Source organism: Triplophysa dalaica, chromosome 7 (assembly GCF_015846415.1).
Source record: "Triplophysa dalaica isolate WHDGS20190420 chromosome 7, ASM1584641v1, whole genome shotgun sequence".
NCBI lineage: Eukaryota > Metazoa > Chordata > Actinopteri > Cypriniformes > Nemacheilidae > Triplophysa > Triplophysa dalaica.
Window position 1 is genome coordinate 3,246,140 of NC_079548.1, and position 20,194 is coordinate 3,266,333.

General features: G+C 37.1%; 1 protein-coding gene across 5 annotated transcripts in view; it reads left to right on the forward strand.

Moving 5' to 3' along the window:
- LOC130426355 (RNA binding protein fox-1 homolog 3-like) overlaps nt 1-20,194 on the forward strand; it is a 176,578-nt gene that overhangs the window by 34,504 nt on the left and 121,880 nt on the right. For 3 of the 5 annotated variants that reach the window (XM_056753084.1, XM_056753086.1, XM_056753087.1), the window contains exon 1: nt 12,996-13,267. The exons of 1 other annotated variant lie outside the window; for it this stretch is intronic. The gene's annotated coding sequence lies outside the window, so the exon portion shown is untranslated. Of the gene's footprint in view, nt 1-12,995; nt 13,268-19,792; nt 19,883-20,194 lie in introns of those variants that run through there. One more of the 5 variants, XM_056753083.1, reaches the window with a different exon arrangement.

Consider the following 20,194-nt stretch of genomic DNA (forward strand, 5'->3'; position numbering starts at 1 on the left):
ACCGCTAGGAATTGCTATTGACTAAAACGTTTTTTAACATTAATTGTTTACATTATTGCTCAAAATCAGATTTTTCATTTTCCAACAACTAAAATGACAGATTGCAGCTTTGAGAAAAGAGAAGAATATCACAGCTAACACCAAATGTTTTTCGTTTTGTACTTAAAATGTATTCCCTCCCTTACACAAAACGTCACGTCGTCTTTTTTCGCCGGTTTGTTAACCAGTCAATAATTCATCCCGTCACGCAAAACTTCTAGTATATCTCTATCATTACAGACAGGTCGGCTTGATAAGTTATTCTCCCGATTCCATGATGCGTAATGTCTTTTTGCAATATATATGCAAACTATCTTTGAAATTTGTCATCTGAATTGTTGACCTCCTGTCATCACCGTGTTGAATATTTACGCATTGTAGCTAAACAGAGTTTTTACTTTGCATACGTGAAAACCTATTTCAGCGTGGATAAATTCATCGGAGCGTTTTGTTCACCGCTGGACGTGATGTGACTTACCAGAGCCATTTACCTGTCGTACGATGTCATACCTCGTGTTGTTCACACTTCAGCGGGTGCTACAGGATGACATTGTCTTGACCTGGAAAATTATCATTGTCATTAAAGCAAGTGAAAGTTTAAAGTATAAGACTTCTGTCCGGATAACACTGTGTGATGGGAAACCTCTTCCACCCTCACAGGATAATAAAAGCTTTCGGGTCACCTTCATGTCCCTGCGAGTTGTCAGACCGTACGGTTAGTTTTAGTTGTACACCGTATGGATTCATGCTCTCTGCTGTTTCATGCATTCACACTTTTAAAGCCACACAAAATTGTAAAAAAAATCATTCAACCGCAGCATGTTTAAAATAGAATAATGACCAAGAACAAACCCGTTCAGAGAGAAATGCTACATTAAATATAAAATGCTATTATATGTTCGTAAATAAATAAGATGTGTCCTCTCACGTCCAGGTTTTTATTTCCTTTCTTTAAACAGCTTTCTTCAAAACGCTCAACGTTGATATTGATAGTACGAGCCAAATTTCCATCATGAAATAATCTCTCCAGCCTTTCAGTGTAATGAAGAACAGATGTGATCCGGTCTCTCGGGAGATCGCTGGACTCAGAACTGGTCATGAGGAGCACTGCCAAAACCCAAGAAACCTGAGAGAAAGCCCAAACCACATACAACCTTACACTTTTTGTGTTTAGATTAAGATGTTTTGTGATGCGGTTGCTATTCCTTATGACTACGACTGTAAGTTTACAGTCTACAAATGAAAATGAAATCTAAATATTTTATTTTACATTTAGTCATTTAGCAGACGCTTTTATGCAAAGCAACTTACAGATGATGTAAACCATGGAATCAATTGGGACAACATGAGGACAACAACAAGCATAAGTGCATTCAAAAGAACTGGTCTCATAGCCTACCACAGTATACAGAGCAAAGCAGGAGTTTATTTTTTTTTGAAAGAGTAGAAACGAAATAGAAGTCAGAACTGATCGGTCAGGTGTTGACGGAAGACGATTCTTAAAGTATTTTAGGTAACACTTTCCTTAAAGCATGTATGTATAATTCATTATACATTTACATTACATTTGCATTTAGGCATTTGGCAGACGCTTTTATCCAAAGTGACTTACATTGCTTTTATCCTATACATTTTACATATGTATTTGCAATCCCCTGGGATTGAACCCACAACCTTGCGTTGTTAACGCAATGCTCTTACCAGTGAGCTACAGGAAAGCTATTATAAAGAATTATTATAGGGTAAAATTCTTTATAATCCTTCTTATTCTCGTAATGTGTGTTGTAATGCATTATTTGTAGTAAAGAAGTACAACCAATTTAAAATGTGTAGTGTACCAATGAATTTCTAAGTGTTATACTGTATTAACTGTATTAACAATTATTTACAAGACATTACAATGCATTAAAAGGTGCATTACAATGCTTTACAACTACTTTTACAATTCACTATGCATACATGCTTCAAGGAAAGTGTTACCAATTTTTTTTCTCTTTTATATGTAGAAAACAATTGCTGCCTTAAATCCAATGGGCTTTACCTTTTACAATTTTAATTTTGGTAATAAATAAGTTGCTATAATATATAATATAAATAATATGAATTTATAATACTCCTTTTCTCCTTTGAAATTCCATTTCGGTCGGAAATACGTAAGAAAACGGAAGTGAAAACGATCGCAACTTCAGATTTAAGGGGACTTTAAGTACTATGACACAATGTATGGAGATGTTGTTACTACGGTAACCGCAGTATACAATGTTCGTGCTGTAGCGTCTGTGGTATTTCCCAGCTCGTGTGAGCGCGCGTGGCGTCCCGCACAGTCTGATGAAGTCATTATGAAGTCATTAAGATTCATTAAGTGAGCGAGATGGCATTGTGGAGGAGAGAGTCTTAATCACACACTTTATTACTGCCATCTGAGTAAATATTACTCCACTCACATCCATGAGAGGCCATTCATATAGAAAACCCTGCGCGCGCGCGTGTGTGTGTGTGTGTAGAGTAATAAAGCAGAGCGTTTATGAGCAGTCTCTTTGTGTCAATCCCTTCACAGGGACACATTTCCATCATGTGCGTTTGTATGTTTCACACCTGCTACTGATGAAGATATTCTCAAGGTTTGTGTGTGCCATCAATGCGCTCTTCTGTTTTCTGTTGTTTCATTTATGTTATTGTCTGTTTTCAGTTAAAGGTCACAAACACATCTCAATGTGTCACACCTGTTTGCCGGAGTGTGTTGGGCTGACTTTTTTCAGATTGTAACATGCCAGAGGAGATGTTCTTTCTCAGATGTTGCTCTTTCATAGCTCAGGAGATTTGATGGAGTTCTCATATTCGCTTATCATTTAAGTATCAGTTTAGTCTCGGATGTTTCTTCTAAACATGGAGAAATAAAAGAGAAACAAATGAGACTGTAATTGTTGAAACACATGAAGAGTATGAAAGTATAAAATAAGTGTTTGCCTTCAAACAAAACTCAATATTATTAAATATCTCAATATGAACTAATAAAAAATCAGAATCAGGATTTTCTGATTCTGATTTGATGAGTTCATATTGAGATTTTTAATAACTTTTTACTTAGTATGTTTGTCTTGTTTTCGGTACAAATGTCAAAAAATCTTGAATGAAGATATTAATCTTGAATTTAGTGACTAAGAAAAAGGACAAGATTTTTTTGCTTGTTTTAAGTACAAACTCACTGAAGTTTCCTACTTTTGTTCTAAACACAAGATTTGTTTTTTTGGGTGGTTTTGCTCATCAAGAAAATGCATCTTGAATCAAGAATTTTTAGACATTTGTACTGGAAAACAAGACAACACACTAAGTAAGAAAGTCATTTTTTTGCAGTGTGACTCTCTTTCAAAAGAGAAATATCTGAGACACATATAAAATTTGCTCTCAATTTAATCTCATTGATGCCTAGAAGAAATAGTTGAGATATTCACTAGATCTCGTCTGTGAGTTTTAAGACCAGATACAAACATTTCGACAGCATCATAAACTTCCTCAGCAGCATTGTCTTCAAACTGTTGCTCTGTCCTGACAGCATTTGACCTGAAAGAGAAACAGACCATAATAAAATACACATTCTGTTCAGTTTACACTGGAACTCAGAGATGCATGAAATTGAGCTTTCATAGCTAGAAGGGTTTGTGTTGTATATTTCTGCAGAACGTGTTTCAATTCTCCGTGTTTGACCTAAGCGTGACCTTCGAGGCTGATAAACCCTTTTAAAACCCGTTTGGGTGTGTAAGGTCAGAGGTCAGCGCTGCAGGTCGATACTGTAAAAGTTTGCGGGTGTGCGAGATGTTTGCTTTTAACGCCGGAATGCGTGTTGAGGTGTGTGTGTGGGTGTTGTTTTACATATGTGAGATGCCACTAGTGATCATGAGTATCTGCAAGAGGATTTGGGGATTTTCAGAGAAACAAACCAACCGATCAGACAAAAAACCTTAATGATGTCATAGAGATAGTGCACCAAAAAATCTGTCATCATTTATTCACTCTTATATGTTCGTCATTCTGTATGCGAGTCTTTCTTCAGTGTAACACAAAAGAAGATCTTTTGAGAAATGTCTTTGTACAGGGGAAGTCAACGGTGTTCAATGTTGTTTGATTATCAACATTTTTCGAAATATCTTCTTTTGTGTTCTGCAAAAGAATGAAAGACCTAGTGAATAAACAGAGAAAGACTTTTAATTTTTGATTGAACTTTCTCTTTTATATAATTATTCTCTGGCAAGAAGTCACATTTTCTTTAGAAGATCGAATGAATCTTTTTTGTTTGTCCGTGTGATCTGGTGGTTATCGGTGATATTTCAACACACCATGATGGTGATGATCTTCTGTCAATCCTCTGGGATCTTTCCTGAGGTTCTTTCTTTTGTAACGGCCGTCAGTTAATGTTGCCCGTGTGGAATATGTTGGTCTCTTCTCCGTCTCGGCTGAATTGGTTGAGTTTGGCGAGGGTTTTATCTACCCGTGGTGTCCCTCTGATTCTGCTGGTCTTTTGGCACGGGCTCTGCCGTCTGCTGGCCAACAGCTCTGTCTTTTCCGGCGGAGTCAACAGCCATGTGATGACTGGCACAGACGGGCGAGAGCCTGGCACCAGCGGACGGCAACAGGAGGCTGTGAGCGTGCATGAAGGACAAACAAATGCTTCTATCTGCACACTTGTGAAAACATGCTAACAGAAACATGCACCTGGACATATGTGTCTCTTTTCATCGCACACATAAGCAAACTGCCGCATATCAAGTGTAATATTAACTAGGAAACGATAGCAACCACATTTAATGATTGCAATGTAATGTGAAATGCCGGTTTGAGGGTAAAGGTCACGTTAAGTGTTGCTCATTTAAATTTAGAACTGAACATCTGTTTTCTAGAAACACACAAAACATTTTTTGAATTAAACATTCAAATAAGCGATTGTCTCCCAAATTAAGTGGTTTATTGACTTGAAGAAAAGGAAGTCTGTTTTCTGGTCCACGTGTGTAGCATCAGTTGGTATTTACAGCATTTTTATGATCATTTTACTCTTTTAATTTGCATCTGCCGAAACAGCTTTATGTCAATGTGTGCTGATTATTTTTAGACTTTCATTATATTTAATGAATCATCTTTGGCAGTGTTATTTCTGATAGCTGTGCTCGATCTCCTATTCACATCAACATCTGATCTCACAGACTGAAGAGAGAAACTATTGTAAAACAAAACACCGTTTCCTGGTATTGTACTTTCTCAAGCTGAACTTCTTTAGCATTAAGGGGAAATCTGTGAAATAAATAAGGAGTTTATGACTCTGTGCTATGAAAAAAGTGGTTTTTCATTTTTTATGTGAATTTAATTTATGAAGATATATAAATGGCTAGATGCTTAGATACAGAATGTAAAGCAATTTTTTGTTGTTTACCCTTTCAAATTGCTGCTTTAATATAAATGTATAATTTTATATAACTATAAAATCAATATATATAATAAAAATATAAAAGTGATTTGCTGTCATACACGTAGGTAAAGGAATCAGTGATCTCATTCAAACGATCTCGAATGAATTTTACAGTTGTACTTTACTGCTTTGTAATATTAGATTTTATTTTCTTAATTTGTGCAAAGCTATTTTTGCAGCCATTAATAATTGATCAGTAATTCATTATTATATGGAAAATTTTATGATTTTCGTTTGTGTTCCAGAAAAATCAAATGAGTTGAAGTGCTGTTATTTTGCAAAGTACATAAAAAAAAGCTGGGTTGTTTTAAAATAATAACGTTGTCCTTATTTGACCCAACCATTGGGATAAGTTACCAATTTAATGCTAGGTTAATTAATTCTGAGAAACTTAAACCAAACGGTTGTTTTTGTCCATATTTTACCTAACCATGTACTGATAAACCCCATCATTTTTCGACTGTATTCAATTCATATCCAAAAATAGGTTTTAATTGGTATTTCATGTAAAGTAGCTGTGTTCTCATCCTGTTATGTCAGATTTTGGTGATATCGCCCACTGATTAACAGCAACGTGAGATGAAGAGAATAAGGTTCTCTCTGTATTCTGACTAGTTTTGTGATATTGGGTTTCCTAGCTTTTGCATTTCATTGAACTTTGTAGATAGAAGGTTTTTGATTTCTTAAATGAGCTTAAAAGGTTTTTCACGGAACCATTTTTGGTTCTACAAAGAAGCATCTCTTTCTAACTTTTTGATAATCTGAAGAAGCTGTTTTTCACCACAAAGAACCTTTTGTGAAACAGGAAGGTCCTGAAGATGTTAAAGGTTCTTAATGGAACCAAAAGAACCTTTTGAAGCACCTTTTTCAAGATTGCACACAACGCAAAGAAAAACATCACATAATGTGTCAAATCAATTAATAATGTTGAGTCATAATGACTCAATTTTGACCAAAACATCAGATAGGACCTTGTAATTCCAAGGCGCGGATACCAGTTCTGAGGAGCTTTGACATACAAACTTTAGATTTTTTTGACTGCATACACACACAGACTGCTTTTAATGTTTTCTCAACTTCTCTCCTGCAGGTCTTGTAAGACATCAAAGATCTTATTTTTTACCAATGTGGAATATTTTCAGAGGTAGATGTGACGTGCAGTTTAAAGAACATTGACTCTCACTGACTCATAACACACCAGAGACAGATCTGTGCTTGATAATTAACGTCTCATATCATTTCGTATACCAACCAAGAAACAACCAAAAGACGAGTGACAAATTAACCGGCGAATGATGCGAGATCTCTCGGCATGGCGGATGCTCTTTTTATCTCTATAACATGAGCAAATGGACACACAGATTAAACATGGTGATTAAACCTTGAAATGAGGGATACTGGGTTTTCCGCTTCATAATGTGAGGTATGTTTAACCCAAGAAAGCAGAGTAACTCAAGCCCATTTCTAAAAGAGATGTAACTTCTACTCAGAGTCAGTAACCATAGTAACTTTCTCTTTGTGAACCTAAGCTGGTCAAGAGTAGGTTTCTGTGGTAAACCCAGAGTTTCTTTCCATCTTCTCCCAAGTGGTTTACCTCATTCATTCATTAATACAGTCATTCATGGCAGACATCTTGATCACACCAGACACCATCTCATTGCCAAAATCTCATATGTGCTTCTATAGACGATCCTGTATACGAAGAGGCTGCATTCATTCATAAGGATGTACTTTGATTTCAGGAGAGCAATTTAGGACCCAATTGGAATTTTGTCATTTCCCCGTGCATTTTTATTAAACTGTACCGTTTTTCTTTACAGTGCAGTAGATTTATCAAAATACTGTATATCTCATCCATCCTTACATCAATAACATCAGCCATCGGTGATAAACAATTCAGTACGACATGCAGCCATTCCAACCCAAAACTGCTTCAAGTATGATCAGTCTCTCAATCACGAGAGACACTAACAAGTGTCATATACACCATGATGTCTCGCAATCCACCAGTCAAGACGAGTGAAAACAAACGTTTTTTATTATTTCAGATTTATTTCTGTTGCTTCATTCGTTTACTGATCAATTTGCTTGTTTATTGGTACATTTATCTTTTCATCAATTTAAACTTAACTCATTTACACATTAAAGCACATTAGTAAATTCACTGTAGAGCGGAAAGTGTGCCTCGCTCTCAAGCGCTTTCTGTCACCACGTTGCTTTTTTTAGGTGCAGTTGCCATAGTGCATCGTAATATCAGAGCTTCATTGATCATGGCTTGCCTTAGTTGTGGTGCTCGCTCTCATTAGAACTAAATCAAATTAGCTGTTCTGAAACAAAAATCGCAAAGTCGGTATTGGTTGAACCTCCTTATTGAAATAGGCCACAGATGTCATTCAGTCAAACAGATGTGTGAAATTTTGGAATGTTGAAATGATTGATTTAATATTGAGAATCGACTGTAACCCAGCTTGGCCTGCTGAAAACTCATGTCTCTTTCAGAACCGGGACATGTAAGGTCATTGACTTTATATTTGGAAGAAAGTAAATAGGATCAGTTTTGGTGCCATGTTGTTCTCTATCATGACTTGTTTCTTTAAACCCTCATCATTGACCTGTAAGGTTCTTCTACGAGTACATTTTTTTAGGAATAGAGGTCATTTGCAAATGAGCGTAATTGCTCCAGCCTCTCCAAATGTTAATGAAGAGCATATTTTAACCTTCTGCCATACGGGGTTATCTGAATACATGAATATATAAATGCTGATAGGAACGACATTCCTCACGAATACATTGACGACACAGAATTTCGTTAATACAGAAATAACTTTGTGAATGTGTTTCCCAGCAGGACGGCGGTCTCGCACTCACGCTGAGCTGTTTTCACACTAGCACAAATGCACACGCGGAGTGATAGAGCGAGAATCTCCCACAGAGAGAGAGAGAGAGAGAGAGAGAGAGAGAGCCAGGCCGATCTACTCACTTCAACTGCAAACATAAACATGCTCCCTTAGAAGGTCGCTCCCTGTGTAGGCAGCTCACAAGGTTTTGAAACAGAGCTTAGTTGTGAGTTTTCTTCTCAGAGAGAATCCAAACTTGTTGAAATTCATCTTATGTCTAATTCACACACAGGCATAGATGTTTCTGGCTTCTTTTCTTTCTCTTTGAGAAATAATGAGTTTGGCTCTCCAGATGAACATGCAGTTTTAATTGTCAATTGCCAGGCGGCTTGCGAACGACGGACTAAAGAAGCATTTCTCTTCTCCCTCAAGGCAACGGTATTATGCAACAACCGGATGTAATGTTCAGAACGTTGTGTGAGAAGAAGATTTTAAAAATGATGAAGATTGAAGTGAGATGAAGTCAGGAAAGAGACAAGAGACAGGAGACGTGTGTGAGAAAGCTGTGAAGATTCTGAAGAGTTTATAAAACGCACACATCTCTAATCGGCTGGTTTTTTATGTTAGCAGTCAGACCACCATCAAATGATTTTATTACAGTTACAATATGAGGTAAATTTGATTTGATTTGTTTAATTTCTTTGTTGTGTGTGGAGATCAAATTCATATTAAAAATGGACTGAGAAAAAGAGATGTCACAGATGTCTTTAGAGAAGAAATGAGATGAGCTCAGATTTGTCGAGTCTACAATCAAAAGTCAATGTTATTGAAGATCTCAATATGAACTCAAACTTTTCTCATCAAATTGACCAACATCCAGATTATTTGACCTCAACAATCTATATTCATTTTGCACCTCCATACAAGTCTCATTTGTTTTTTGTTATTATTTCTCCTAAACATTTTTAGGAAAAACATCTGATACTAATATGATACTTAAATGAAACACAGCAGAGAACTCCATCAAATCTCCTTAGCAATGAAGAAGCAACATCTGAGCGATGGGATTTCTTTATACTGTATCATGTTTGTTCTTTGATCTTTTAAAATGAAGTTTGTTGACCTGTCTGTCCGTCAGCATCCATAGCATCAACCTCAAGAACCGCAGGAAGCATGGAAACGATGCTTTAAAAACGATTCACAACGTCCCCTAGCAGCCACCAACAACACCTTAGCAACTCCCTAACAACACCTTTAGTCAAGCTTTCAATGACAGACAAAGTGTAGTTTAGGAAATAAAATAATGATTAATGTGCGTATTTTTATTGAATGTTTTATTCTAAAGCGTCTTTGAGCTGTGAATGTTGCACCCCCGCAGCACGCAGCTCTCCGGTCGAACTCATTATGAACGGGCCGGCACACAGAACAGCGCGGCACTATAGATCAGGAGTTCACACGTGTCTTTGTTGAGTGTAGTTTCAGCTACTCCAGCGGTATACAAGTAAACAAACGGGGAGTGTGCTTAAAAAACACATTTAATTAGCTTGTTAGGACGAGTTCAGAAGCACAGTTTGCTCTCCCTCTCTCTCTCTCTCTCTCTCTCTCTCTGATGAATCGTATGACTCTCTGAGAGTCAACGCATCGGGAGAGATCATATCATGGTACAGCAGGCGTTATGTGGTCGGCCTATTTTTGGATTCATAATTTATTTAAAAATAAACAAATAACCATTTCAAACAAAAAGGATGTGTGGTATTTTTGGAGAAGTTGGAAAGCTTATGTAATTGCACTTTACTTGGCATAATATTGCAAGTCAGTCTGTTTTTTTTCCATCATCTATAAATCTGTCATTGTAAATGTGAAGTCTTTTGTGTATAGTTAATACTACATGTATGAAAATAGTGTAAACAATTGAGAGTTTGTTTAATATTTTGCTATAAGTGTCACAAGAGTTTTCTCTCTGCCTCCACACTCTTACACTGTAAAACTTAGCAGGTTTGCCGGTAACTTACTGTAGATTTCATAATTTTCCTATTGGTTTTGTTGTCAATTTGAGTTAAACGTTACTTTAACCAAAAATTAAAACACTTTTGAGATTCAAAACATAAAAAATATAGAAAAATATAGAAAATATAAGAAATATGTAAGTTATTGTTACAACAAATTTGAGAATTAAATCTACAGTAAGTTACTGGCAAACCTGCTGCAAAACTACAGCAAATTTTTAAGTGTATCTGAGTGTCCAATTTATTGACCAAAGAGTAGAAAAACTAAATACAAAAGACGAGAGATTAATTTAATTTCAAAAATAATTTCACGTGTGTGTGTGATTTCTCGTGATATCATTGTGATATCTATGAAATTAAAAAAAAAAATGTTTCACATTTTTATATTAAATTTGATGTTTTTCATCCAAGTACACATTTCACAACTGGTCATACAATGTGTGGTTGTGTATTTGACAAATAAATCGTGAAAGGTACTGAAAGGTTTTTTGCGGCAGTCACATAATGTCTTATCCTTGCACAGAAAACTGTTTTGTTTGAAAAATGAGATTGTAGCTGTGAATATCTTCTGTCTGTTTATCAAAAGCAGCTTCTGATGTTTCTTCTCCTTGACTTGCATTTATATCTTTTTAAAACCACATATGGTTTCATAACATCCTTGGTTAAACTGTTTCACTTTCCTGAAACAGCCCCTGGAAAGAAAGTATTTCTGTTGAAGTAATCACACTTCAGACACGCTTCAATATGAAATCTCTCTCTTACAGTGTCAGTAGATGTTCTGGATAAACGTGAGAGGTGGTTTTGAGTTCCAGTAACAGCGTGTCAGAAGTCTTTTGTTTTGTGCTCCTCTAAATGGTGTGTTTAAAGTGTCGATCACCTGTCTGATGACCTGTACTGTCTGATCTTCACTCAGTCGGTGAAGTGATAAATCAGTTGCCTGACACTAAAGTTCTCACCGTGTGTCTCTTTCTGTCAGTGTTACCTTCACATGTGCTATTTTCTATTAGGATAATCAGATCGAATCCACCTCTCAGCCACACAAACACACACACACACAACATACACACACCTTATCAGCGGCCGCAGTCCGCCCAGTTAATATTCAGCTTTTAAAGTCTGTCATTTGGCACTGATGCCGACGCTCGGTAACCAGTAACCGTGGTGATGTTGTCATGGCTGCAGGCCTGGTGTCCGTGAACCTGTGTTAACACTAAAATTAAAGTGATGTTTTTATATTTTTTTTCAGCTGAAGTGATGAAGCAGTAGATTGGTGGGTTCTGGAAGAATCTGTTCTTTGTTTGATCTGATGTTCCAATTTTATAACAGTGTTTGAAAAGAGACGAGAGCAGTCTGGTTTTAATATCTTTGAAGGCATCATGGCTCTCAGTCGGAGAATCGTTGCTTCAAACTGGGTCACAGGTTTGTTCTGAAAGAGCCACTAAGCAGCAGAGAAAATATTACACACATTTACATTTATGCATTTGGCAGAAGCTTTTATCCAAAACGACTTACATTGCGTTATCCTATACATATGAAGAGCTCTTTTCCAAAACGCATTAAACGCCAAATTTATGACTTTGTCATGCCATTTTGCTGTGTACTAAACCTATTCACTGCTCCATCAATGTTTCATGCCAAATCGCTATATTTCCTTGTTTAAAATGTACTGCAAGATGCAGTTTCTTTCCAAAACGCTATGAGTACCGAACCTGTTTTCAGCCTAATTGCGATATGTCCTCTCGACCAATCAGAATTCACTTGTTAGTGGTATTGGTATGTGTTATTTTTACATTTTTAGTTGTATGTGGTGGAAAATATTGAACCATGTAATTGAAATTATTTATTTTATTTTACTATTCAGTTTGTTAATATTTATTTTATTTGGCTGTTATTTAATTCATGCATTTGCATTTATTTGATTTATATTAATTTATAGTATTAGAGTGAATGGATTTGAGAATGGATTTGTTGCATTTTGAAAAAAATAAAAATAAACTTTGAATTTATAATCAACAATATTGTTGTTTCATTTAACAATGATTGTTTAACATGTTCAGACTGAGCCAGCAGACCATTTTAACAGGATAAATTGAATATTAACAAAATGTATGGGTCTAGGTAAAACATGGATTTATAGCCTTTTGGAAAAGAGCTCTTCATTTATACATAGGTATTTGCAATCCCCTGGGATCGAACCCACAACCTTGCTCTTACCACTGAGCTACAGTAAAGCTTATATTCTTTACAGTGATATGTAGAGTGATACACATGATACAAATAACCACATATCACTGTAAAGAATATTGCAGGGTATTTTGTAAACATGATAGAAATGTATGAAACTAATATTTAATTTTGATAGAATGTTTTTTCCCCATACAGTGCATAGTTGTCGAGTGTCTGGTTGGCCAGTCTGCATAAAATATCATTTTGTTAACATGTCTCTGGGTCTCTCAGAAATAAAATTAAATTAAAGAAAATGTATGCGTTCAATTTTAACAGTGACTTATAAGGTAAAATATAATGTTAAATCAATAAGTATTCGAAATACATAAAGCTTAAAAAAACTATCGAAAAGTAGCTGAACGTCATTGCTTCCGGTCCAGACTGCGCAGCCGCAGTTCAACTCCGGCGCACAATTAAAAACGTTATTTTGTTTATACCTCTCGACTCGAGAATGACGGGTTAGAACAGCACAAGAAAACATAAATTACAGATGTACTACCAAAAACAAATGTGAACGAACTTGCACAAACGAAGTACCAACTTTATAAAATCGAAATTTCGGAAAACTTCGATTTGTTTAATTGCCTGTCGAGAAGTCACGTGACCAACGCTTGAATCACGATTGTGACGTGTGGCTAATGAATTTGTGAGGATAAATTGCTAACGGTGAGATGGCTAACTGGATGTCAATGTTAACACAGGTATGTTGCTTTCTAAATTATATTTCAATATTGATTAAGTAACTTTTTCACCGTGTAAATGCCAAAAGACTGACAGTAATGCGCAGGTATGCAAACTATAGGGGTTGAGCATTTTCAGCAGCATTAATCATCGAAACTTGCAAACTCCGTTCGGTTCTGTGGCATTGTTTACGTTCAGTACCTCCAAGATGGCCGACTTCCGGATTGTTGACGTGTGTCGTAAACCCTCTATAATAAATGACAACGCGTAAAGATCTTCATAGTGCAGCAAGTCACGCAGAAAGCAATCTATCTTTCATCGAGTTCACGTTTGCAACTTATTCCATTAAAATGGTCAAATGCACACATTATGCCAGAATGAATGTCGTGTAGAGTATCTCGTAAACAAACGATTATTTTATAGTGTGCAACTGTATGCACAGTTGTATGTCAATTATACAGTTGTATATGAAGAACAAGTGATGTGCACCTGTACTTGCAGTAGTGATGTGATATGTGCAGTAATGGTTGCGCCCACTTGCTGTCTTTGCACTTGACCACTTTCATGATGTACTATTTCCTGTTTTGGGCCTAAGTGTTCTATTGGGCGTGAAGATCCCAACTGAGCATGTGATATTTGTAACCCGTTGGGACACACTAAGGGGGGTCATATGGTGCGAAGATGTGATTTTCTGTGTCTTTGGTGTGTTCTAAGTTGCCCATGCATGCGTTAAAAAAAAATACTATTAAAAAAATCATAGTGTGGGAACAAATTATGCATTCTTTCTAAAAGCGAATACTCACCCAGAACTGACTGAAACGCCTCGTGCAACCACACCCCCACAAATCTACGTCAGTTGGTGGTATGATTTGAATAAGACCGCCAAAATGTGTACGCAAGTAAGGTGGCGTATCAGTCAGTACAATTGCTTTGAACCTGATATTCCAAATATGGTAATAGGCGTTACATTTTCGTCACACGCTTGCAGCATTCGACCAATCACTACGCACTGGTAAACTGGCCAATTATAGAACACCTCGCTTTTCAGAGCCATGAGCTTTTGTAAAAAATCAGCGCATTTCAGAAAGACGGGGCATAGAGGAGATACAAACATGCACGGTGTGTGGAAAATACAGCGTTTTTTAACCTTATATCATGTTAACACATTGCATTACATCTAAAACAAACAATAATATTTGTTTTAACTGAGTCAAATGACCCCATTAAGTGCAAACACGTAATTAAAAAGCAGTTTCACAAAATACATACTGTAACTGGAGTTTTCACCAAGAAAATATGCCACACTTTACGCTTTACTACGAAATATGTATTATCTAATTATATGACTGAATAGATATGTGCGGTTGTATGTGTGGTAGTACTGAATGTCAATGGTGAATATGTTTGCGCTGGAGTGTCCTACTGTTTGTGTTTATGACTCATGAATGAGCAGCGATTGAGAGAGAGAGAGAACATGTGCTGAAACAAATGAAATTAGAGTTTGATGTTTATGCGCTCGCAAATGATTCATAATGACTCAACGCTCGCGTGTTCAGGTCAACAGACGCGCTGATGTGCCTTTCATTTACTTCCCTGATGAAACTCATCTCTGCCTCGCAAACCTGTCATTTATTCTGCTCTGCTCACTTCCACGGCCTGTCAGAAGACTATAGCGTGCTAAATCTCTCTCTCTCTCTCTCTCTCTCTCTCTCTCTCTCTGTGGTATTGACGGATGTTTCCTCTTCGGGCTCATGATCAATGATCTGTGCTCACCTGTAGTGGTCTGTGACAGGAGATGCAGTAAAGTGTTAGAGGTAAATGGAAGGTATTGAAGGAGACGAGGGTTTGACTGTCACCAGAGTAAAGATGTCGTCACCTCACAGAAGAATCCACTGAAGAATGCAGTTTGATAACTTTATTTCTCAGCTGTGCAGTGTGTTATATTTGAAGAGATGCTTGAGATTTAAATGAGAAACTTTGATGACTAAAAGTCTTTGTGAAATTTATTTAGAGTTATTATTAGCTAGGTCTGTTTATTTTAGAAAGAAACATCATGATTTTGTGTTCAGAACAGATTTGGGGTTTGCAGTGTGACCTGCATAGTTTGTGCTTATGCAAATAAATGCTTTCGATTCTATTAAATATCCCTTTAGAGTAGAGATGCACCATTACCAATTTTGTTGGCCGTTTCCGTTTTTTTATAAGTGAAATCTGCCAATCCCGTTTTTTGCCGATTCTGATTTTCCATCCCAAAACTATAAGTGACACTATATATAAACCCAATTTATTTTTCTTTAATGCACATTGTTTCATAATACATTTTATTTTCATAAGATCAATTATTTAACATTACAATTTCCCCAAATGCAATTCTGTAAACTGCATTGGATTACAGGATCTTCTCTCACCTTAACAACTCTTAAATCGCAGAACTGAAAAGAGGTATAAATAAAAGAATTATTCTCAACATGTCACTTAAATGAGTTCCTTCTCTTTTGTACTCATCTCACAAAATTGGATTAAACAGTACGTCAACTATATTCTTGTCTATTGTCCGCTTTATGAAACTAATATTGTTTTTTTTAAATGTAGAATAAATTGTTTTATCTTTGATCTGCAGTATTTTAAGTGGGATGGTTCATATTAGCTGCAACTTCATTAAATAGTTAAATATGAATTGGTGGCTACTCTAAAGATTTAGATATATATATTTGCACTTTTTTTGTTAGTAAAGAACTGAATCAGATATACATCACATATACTATAGGTTGATTCATAATTTTTTTCACTTTTAAGTGAAATTACCATTGTAATAAGGTTCATTAAAAGGAAGGAAGGAGACGGGAACCGGAAGACATTTAAACATTTAATAAAGTAATAACAGCCGGCGGCCCTTCACGGCAGACCGCCGGCGAACAAAACAATAAATACAAATACAAACATGTTCGGGCCCGGTCCTCTCTCTTCGACGGTCCGGTCGCTCGTCCTCTTATATGCTCCCTATCTCCTACGTGATACGAGACCGGTGCGCACACAGCTGGTGCTCATTAACAATCACTCACCAGTCTCGAACCACGGTCTCGCCCTGCCTACTCCACTACAACCATATTGTTAAATAAATAAATAATAATAATTGTCTGTGTACTGTGCATATTAATTTTGTAATTATGAAATCATAATCATGCATGTATAGGAAATATTTGCCTGTATATACTATTATATTATATTTTTACATTTATACATTTGTAATTATTGATATATTTTATTTATTTATTTTAATTATAAATTAATTAACATGCACAGTGCACACACTTTGATTATTATCGTCAATATACATGTATTTTATTTCACGATTAATCATTATACAGCCCTAATTTCCATTTCAAAATATAACAATAATGTAATGTTTAAGAAAAAAGAAATCAATCTTCCATGAGAAGAGCCCACATAGAAGAAGCTTAAAAACCATAAAGATCCCTGCCGTATATCTGACCGCCGACCTTTGACCCCACACAACGCTGCTTCGCATTGTCTTTCCCTCCGTCCGTCTGATATCTCTCTGTAGCTCTTTCTCTCGATAACCTTGAGATTTCTCGGTATGTTCGACTTCACGTGAGACAAATAAAGGTGAGAGAAAAAGAGACGGAGAGCGATTGAACGAGACGGCAAGGTCAGAGAGACGCAAGTCGAGGGAAATGCTCAGAGACGCCGACGGCACGATGAACCTGTGCTTACTGTTTCTCTGGTACAGTAATGATGCCGTAGTCTCTCTGAGCACGACTTTACGCTTTGAACACACAGACTTACCCCTGACACACTAGAGCGAGAGATCCTCTGGAGAGAGAGACGGAGAGAGTATAAAAGAGAAAGATGTAAAGCTGCGGGCTCCCCGGGGACCCCCCAGAGAACAGGCTTCATCCTTCACAAGAGTCAAATTCCCACTCCTCACCCATCACTATGGAAACCTCTCGTTATTTCCAGGAAGACACCGCCACCGCAGTAGATGGGCGTGTGGTGTGAGAGATGGATGTTTCCAGTGTGTCCGTGCGGACGGATCATCCTCTTGTCCTGATTAGCGGCACATTAAACTGCGAGCAGATGTTTCTGAGAGGTCTTTCGCTGTAGAATGATCTGCTCTTTCATCTCACGTCACCTCTCACTCCATCATTGTGCAGTTTTGAGGAAAACCACTTATAATGTAAGCTACAACAAACTACTGTAAACTACAACCAACCTTCACGCCAAATTATGGTGCTGCATGCATTTCAATCCAGGTCTTGATAAAACCGATAAAATGAAGTGTCATGTCAAAGTCGTCTTGCAATATAAGCTGCAAACTTCTTCCCTGACTCTTATCCGAGCGTGTAACCTTCTGCTGCACCCTGAACAAAGTGTTCCTCTGCTGAGATACTGCGGTAAATAAGGTAAAGCTTAGATCTCTGTGTTCTGTAGAGTATCGGCGGATGAAAAAGCAAACTTGAGTCTCTTGCAGGCTTTAGTTAAAGGTATGATTCTGTCTGGAAAGTTTGAGGGATTGTCATTTTCAAAACTCTTTCAAACTTCTCGTGTTAAAGAAAAATAAATGAGAACGTGTCTCTCGTAAGAAAGTTTTATCTGACACCTGGTGACTCTGAAATTGGATCGGCACAAAAAGCACGTCCAGATCATTACTGAACTGTCTCTAGCTTAACATCACTTTATAGCACTGTAATTTATGATTGTGAGATCAACCCTGTCACCTGTCCTACAACTGGATTAGGTACATTTTCTTTACACAAAAATGAAATTTTGTCATAATTTATTTAAACTTATTTGTTTGTAAACATGAATGACTTTTTCTTTAGTGGAACACAAAAGATATTTAGAGAATTGTCTCAATGGGTTTTGCATTCATTCATTGGAAGTGATGTTGTTTTGTTACCAACATTCTTCTTTGGTGTTATGCAGAAGAAAGTAACTTGGGTTTGGTATGGTGATAAAATAACAAAATTTTGTTAAGTTTGAAATAATACATGATGTTTAAATGAAGACAAAATAATTGATAACATTGGCTTTGACAAAAGGAAATGTGTCGCTGTCCATGGTGCTTATCGCATCTGCTGAATTAATATGCCGCTGTCCATGGTGCTGAATGTTTCTGCTGGAGTGACTGGTCTAGATGACTAGATGATTTTGTTTTCTTCCAGAAACAGATTCTTCTGAGATGAAAGGCATTCCTGTGGTTCCTTAGGGATTTCACATGTAAACACTGAACAGCAGAGTTTTTAAAAGCTGCTCGCAGGCCTTCCGTTTATTTGGCTCTCGTGATTTTGCTTTGCCAGACAGCTAATGAGTAACACAAGGGATTGTGTTTGCGCATCTCTGTGTGTGTGTGCAGGTGTTATGCTTTAATCTGAGGGTGACTGAGGAATACACTCTTGTACACACAAACACGTACAAAACACACACATCCTCGACAAAGCTGCAAATGTCCCTCAGTCATTTCTTTTTTTATTTCTCTCTACGTTGATTTTCTTAAAGAGTAACCGTTACAAATGACATTTCATACAGTGTGTAATGTTGCTTTGTGTGAATGTAAGCTGTCTGCCAAGTTGTGAAGCCGAACATGAACGAATAACAAAGTTATTGGCTTGGGAATAGAGGAGTTGACTCCGAATCACGCAAGTCATCTGTCGTTCTCATTTCAGTTCAGGGTTAGATTTACGTCACAACTTTCCATTTGCGACACGGCACGCGGTAGACCAATCACAGCAGACTAGACCATTGGACCAATCAGATCAGAGTAGGCTGACAGAAAGGAGGGGATCAGACGGATGAGACGCCAGAAGAATCATTTGAGAGTCAGTCAAGAATGGTAATAATTACTTCCTAATATTAGAAAATGAAAGTGTTTTTACACATTGTATGTCCGTAAACTTGTTGTTGTACAGTCCGTAAACCAAAGTAGGATCTTAATATTTAGCTCTTTAAGATGGTCCATTTCTCATGAACAACACTTGATTTACCCAACATTCTGCGAACCATCAATTATCAACATTTGTGTTGATTTTTTTCACCTCTTTGCGTCCTTGTTAACACCATGACACCAGATTGAAGGAGCTTCCAAAATCAAAAATTACCTTTGGACAATTTCCAGTTGCGAAAATGTTTCTAGTCTCTAAAAACCGGAAAGAATGAATTCAAGCATGTGTGTCTAGTTTACTGTTGCTGCTGAAAACATCTCTGTGTTTTGTGAATGAAAAGACTCTACACACCGTAAACACACTCTCCTCCCCACTTGTGTAAGTAACTCATTAACAGTTGTGTTGTTCATCTTGATGGTTTATGGAGAAGAGAGAGTTATCTTTCAATAACACACTTTCACCCATACGTGTCAGAACGTGATAATGGCATCTTTCCAAGAGAAATGGTGTGTGATAAGTAGGCAGGTCTAGGTTTCATCAGATGAGAGCGAGCCGAGCGTGCGTGTGTGAGTATTCTCCGCCCACTCTCTTCTCGTTCCTCTTTCGCTCCACCACGCTCATTTTGTCTCGAGCTACCACAAGCGTTGCTGGGTCTGGATCTGCTGTGCTTTCACCGCTCTCACAGGCTGTTGTGAGCGACACGTTTGTTCAGAGGAAATCCGCTGTGCCGCTGTGAGTATTCACACGTTTCTGTTTCTGAAGAATGCGTGGAGATTGACAGAGTGTCCTGTAATACAGTGTTTTTATTGCGTCAAATGTTTATTTTGTGAAATCTGTTGTACTCTGATCTAACGGTTTCAGTTTAGTTCCGTTGAATTAGTCTAATCTAATAAAGTACATTGAAAGTAGAGTTGTGTGCTTCTCTCTTTGTCACTTTAGTTTGAAACAAAAATGTTCTCTGAAGGAGCAATAATTTTTAGAGAGAACACAGAGTAAAGATGAGTAATTGAACTGCAATGGAGAGAGAGCGATAGAGAGATGTGT